Source organism: Schistocerca piceifrons, chromosome 11, assembly GCF_021461385.2.
Source record: "Schistocerca piceifrons isolate TAMUIC-IGC-003096 chromosome 11, iqSchPice1.1, whole genome shotgun sequence".
NCBI classification, from domain to species: domain Eukaryota; kingdom Metazoa; phylum Arthropoda; class Insecta; order Orthoptera; family Acrididae; genus Schistocerca; species Schistocerca piceifrons.
In genome coordinates this window covers 118,309,084-118,314,506 of record NC_060148.1, presented here as the reverse complement: position 1 = coordinate 118,314,506, position 5,423 = coordinate 118,309,084, and the positions used below count along the sequence as shown (strand labels likewise).

At 45.3% G+C, this 5,423-nt stretch overlaps 1 pseudogene; it reads right to left on the bottom strand.

Moving 5' to 3' along the window:
* Positions 1-5,075: 5,075 nt before the first annotated feature.
* On the bottom strand, positions 5,076-5,193 carry LOC124720695 (annotated as a pseudogene).
* Positions 5,194-5,423: the final 230 nt, after the last annotated feature.

The following is a 5,423-nucleotide window of genomic DNA, read 5'->3' as shown; positions in this document are numbered from 1 at the left end:
ACAATTTCTGACCGTTTGAAAGCTATGTGAAAGATCCAAAAGTGTGCAAAATGGGTGCCACATGAATTGAATGAAAAACAGATGGAAAACCGAAAAACCATTTGTCAAATTTTGCTTCAAAGACATGAAACAAAATCAGTTTTGCATCGAATTGTTACTGACGATGAAAAATGGATTTATTTTAAGAATCCTAAACGGGAAAAATCATGGGTTAATCCGGGACAACCATCAACATCGACTGCAAAACCAGATCGATTCGGCAAGAAGACAATGCTCTGTGTTTGGTGGGATCAGAAAGGTGTGGTGTATCATGAGCTTCTAAAACCCGGTGAAACTGTGAATACTAAGATGTGAACGATGGGGGCGTGAATTGTCGTCCATGAAGACGAATGCGTTGCCAATATGCTGCTAATATGGTCGCAATATTGGTCGGAGGATGGCATTCACGTACCGTACAGCCGTTACGGCGCCTTCCATGACCACCAGCGAAGTATGTCGGCCCCACATGATGCCCCCCTAAAACAGCAGAGAACATCCACCTTGCTGCACTCGCTGGACAGTGTGTCTAAGGCGTACAGCCTGACAGGGTTCCCTCCAGACACGTCTCCGACGATTGTGTGGTTGAACGCATGTGCGACACTTATCGGTGAAGAGAACGTGATACCAATCCTGAGCGGTCCATTCGGCATGTTGTTGGGCACATCTGTACTGCACTGTACGGTGTCGTGGTTGCAAAGATGGACCTCGCCATGGACGTTGGGAGTGAAGCTGTGCATCATGCATCCTATTGCGCACAGTTTGAGTCGTAACACGACGTCCTGTGGCTGCACGAAAAGCATCATTCAACATGGTGGCGTTGCTGTCAGAGTTCCTCCGAGCCACAATCCGTAGGTAGCGGCCATCCACTGCAGTAGTAGCCCTTGGGCGGCCTGTGTGAGGTATGTCATCGACAGTACCTGTCTCTCTGCGTCTCCTCCGAACAACATCCCTTTGGTTCACTCCGAGACGCCTGGACACTTCTCTTGTTGAGAGCCCTTCCTGGCACAAACTAATAATGCGGACACGATCGAACCGCGGTATTGACAGTCGAGGCATGGTTGAACTACAAAGAGCCGTGTACCACCTTCCTGGTGGAATGACTGGAGCTGATAGGCCGTTGAACCCTCTCCGTCTAATAGGCGCTGCTCATGCATGCTTGTTTACATCTGTGGGCGAGTTTAGTAACGTCTATGAACAGTTAAAGGGACTGTGTCTGTGATACAATTTCCACAGTCAACTTCTATCTTCTGGAGTTATGGGAACCGAAGTCATACAAAATTTCTTTTGATGTGTGTACTACCATTCCCTACGTATCACTCCCGAAAGGATTGTGAGAACTAGTGTCGAATAATACAGGAAGCACAGATGCTATGAAACTCATTCTTTCCACACTCCATACTTGAGTGGAACCGGAGGAAATCATGATAACTGGACCAATGGGAGTTACCCTCTACCATGCACGTCGCTTTGGTTTGCATAATATGGATGTAGACAGAGAAGTAAGTCAAAGTCCTCTACTTTTCTCCCTCTTCGGGCTCAAAATTCCGTCGACGAGTCTTCAGTCCCGGTGTTGCCTTTCTGTGCCGCGTTGTATGAGCGGCGTGGATCACACTTTATTGCTCCATAAAGTGCTTCAGTTTAGCTTATCGCGGCCGCGCGTCCAAGTGTTCCGCCCGCGATAAAAGAAAAAAATGAGGGTTAGTTGTCTAATAAAGAATGGCCGACGTCTCATAAACAGGACGTAACAGTCGACCGTAATTATGGCGATATTACACGACCCTAAAGGCAGTAATTTGAGTTTGGGGTCCAATGGCTGGAAATCGGTATTTAGCTTTTTGTTGCCACCAACAACTTATACCTTCCAGCAATAGGTTAACCTCGTACTGGTGTTTACTTGAAATGGCATCAAAACGTCCTATGTTGGTGTTGAATCACGAATCCATACGCCATGTGGATGCATTTATGTTGGGCATTCGCACTTTTCCTCCACGGATGCTTACTTTTACTCTTGAGTCGATTGTTTTATATTGCAAGTAAATACATATTCTAAGCGCTAATGCCTTGTCAGTGCAACCACGCCCCACTGTCATTGGCTGTTCGTTTCAGTTCCACCTCACTGTCGAAATCTAACCTCTCCTCGATAGCTTGCAAATACTTCTACCTAACCTGTCTTATTCCTCTCTTTCTCAGCACGTTCCAATCGAGAATAGAAATGAAGAAAGTGTTGTGTGATGACGTATCAACAAATTTTATTTTCATGCTTAACAAACTCGCAAATATTGTACAGTATGTCTTACATGACAGGAATGTATACAGGGTGGTCCATTGATAGCGACCGGGCCAAATATCTCGCGAAATAATCGTCAAACGAACAAACTACAAATAGCGAAACTCGTCTAAAAAAATGGTTCAAATGGCTCTGAGCACTATGGAACATCTGAGATCATCAGTCCCCTAGAACCTAGAACTACTTAAACGTAACTAACCTAAGGACATCACACACATCCATACCCGAGGCAGGATTCGAACCTGCGAACGTAGCGGTCGCGCGGTTCCAGACTGAAGCGCCTAGAACCGTTCGGCCACTTCGGCCGGCGAAACTCGTCCAACTTGAAGGTGGAAACCAGATGGCGTTATAGTTGGCCCGCTAGATGGGGCTGCTATAGGTCAAATGGATATCAACAGCGTTTTTTAAAATAGGAACCCAAATTTCATTACATATTCGTGTAGTACGTTAAGAAATATGAATGTTTTAGTTGGACCACTTTTTTCGCTTTGTGATAGATGGCGCTGTAATAGTCACAAACGTATAAGTACGTAACGTCCCGCCAGCGCGGACGGTATTTGCTTCGTGGTACATTACCCGTGTTAAAATGGACAGTTTACCAATTGCGGAAAGGGTCGATATCGTGTTGCTGTATGGCTATTGTGATCAGAATGCCCAACGGGCGTGTGCTATGTATGCTGCTCGGTATCGTGGACGACATCATCCAAGTGTCCGGACCGTTCGCCGGATAGTTACGTTATTTAAGGAAACAGGAAGTGTTCAGCCACATGTGAAACGTCAGCCACGACCTGCAACAGATGATGATGCCCAAGTAGGTGTTTTAGCTGCTATCGCGGCTAATCCGCACATCAGTAGCAGACAAACTGCGCGAGAATCGGGAATCTCAAAAACGTCGGTGTTGAAAATGCTACATCAACATCGATTGCACCAGTACCATATTTCTGTGCACCAGGAATTGCATGGCGACGGCTTTGAACATCGTGTACAGTTCTGCCACTGGGCACAAGAGAAATTACGGGACGTTGAGAAATTTTTTGCACGCGTTCTACTTAGCGACGAAGCGGTAACGTTAACCGTTATAATATGCAGTATTGGGCAACGGAAAATCCACGATGGCCGCGACAAGTGCAACATCGGCGACCTTGGCGGGTTAATGTATGGTGCGGCATTATGGGAGGAAGGATAATTGGCCCCCATTTTATCGATGGCAATCTAAATGGTGCAATGTATGCTGATTTCCTACGTAATGTTCTACCGATGTTACTACAAGATGTTTCACTGCATGACAGAATGGCGATGTACTCCCAACATGATGGATGTCCGTCACATAGCTCGCTTGCTGTTGAAGCGGTATTGAATAGCATATTTCAAGACAGGTGGAGTGGTCGTCGAAGCACCATACCGTGGCCCGCGCGTTCACCCGATCTGACGTCCCCGGATTTCTTTCTGTGGGGAAAGTTGAAGGATATTTGCTATCGTGATCCACCGACAACGCCTGACAACATGCGTCAGCGCTTTCTGAATGCATGTGCGAACATTACGGAAGACGAACTACTCGCTGTTGAGAGGAATGTCGTTACACGTATTGCCAAATGCATTGAGGTTGACGGACATCATTTTGAGCATTTATTGCATTAATGTGGTATTTACAAGTAATCACGCTGTAACAGCATGGGTTCTCAGAAATGATAAGTTCACAAAGGAACATGTATCACATTGGAACAACAGAAATAAAATATTCAAACGTACCTACGTTCTGTATTTTAATTTAAAAAAACCTACCTTTTACCAACTGTTTGCCTAAAATTGTGAGCCATATGTTTGTGACTGTTACAGCGCCATGTATCACAAAGCGAGAAAAGTCGTCCAACTAAAACATTCGTATTTCTTTACGTACTACACGAATATGTAAAAAAATGGGGTTCCTATTAAAAAAACGCAATTGATATCCGTTTTATCTATGACAGCGCCATCTAGCGGGCCAACCATAGCGCCATCTGGTTTTCCCCTTCAAGCTAGACAAGTTTCGTTCTTTGTAGTTTTTTCGTTTGACGCTTATTTCGTGAGATATTTGGCCCGGTCACGACCAATGGAACGCCCTGTATACATTTCCACGGTTTCAAGGTCTTAGCCCCATCATCAGCTGTATCGGAAATCTAAACTAAAACAATTGCAATCTACTCCATTAGAAAATTGAAAAATTAAAGATTGACATTTAGAAACTGAAAATTCGGTACATACAGGGCGACAATTATTGAACTATATGAAGTAAACGTACAATGAAGGCTTTCACGACCGTATGTTTCAGCTGCCGGGAATTCTTCCCGGTTGTATGGTCGTGGTCAATGGAACTCTTCTATCCCAGACGTTTCGTCCAAAGCTACGTTGGACATCTTCGGAGGTGCTCCTGGTTGTGTTGAGTGTTGCCGACTCTTCACTAGTAGGACGTCATGTCCCTGCCCAAACAACTTGAAGGCAAACATCTTTTTTAAGTCATTTCATCCGATTTTTTAGATTCTAAATGTTACTCTTTAATTTAAAAAAAAAAGCACTACGTCTTCAGGCTACAAGTGACCCATCAGGGCCATCCGACCGCCGCGTCATCCTCATTGAGGATGCGGGTAGGAGGGGCGTGTGGCCAGCACACCGCTCTCCCGGTCGTTATGATTGTTGTCTTTGACCGGAACCGCTACTATTGGGTCGAGCAGCTCCTCAATTGGCAGCACGAGGCTGAGTGCACCCCGAAAAATGGCAACAGCGCATGGTGGCCTGGATGGTCACCCATCCAAGTGCCGGCCACGCCCGACAGCGCTTAACTTCGGTTATCTCACGGGAACCGGTGCATCTACTGCGGCAAGGCCGTTGCCTATTCCTTAATTAAATCGAAGAATTCCAAAATAAAAATCAATCACAAGGTTGTTCTGATGTATATCAAACAGCCCAGTTTCATTAGAGCGTTAGGAAAGAAATATAATTTCGTCTAGACACGGTATTACAAGAGTTTCTAATAGATTTTATCGATATTTTATGTACTGGCAAAGGAAAGAGTCACAGTGCGTTAGGTCAGGCGATAGGAAGAGCCAAAGGAACATAAACA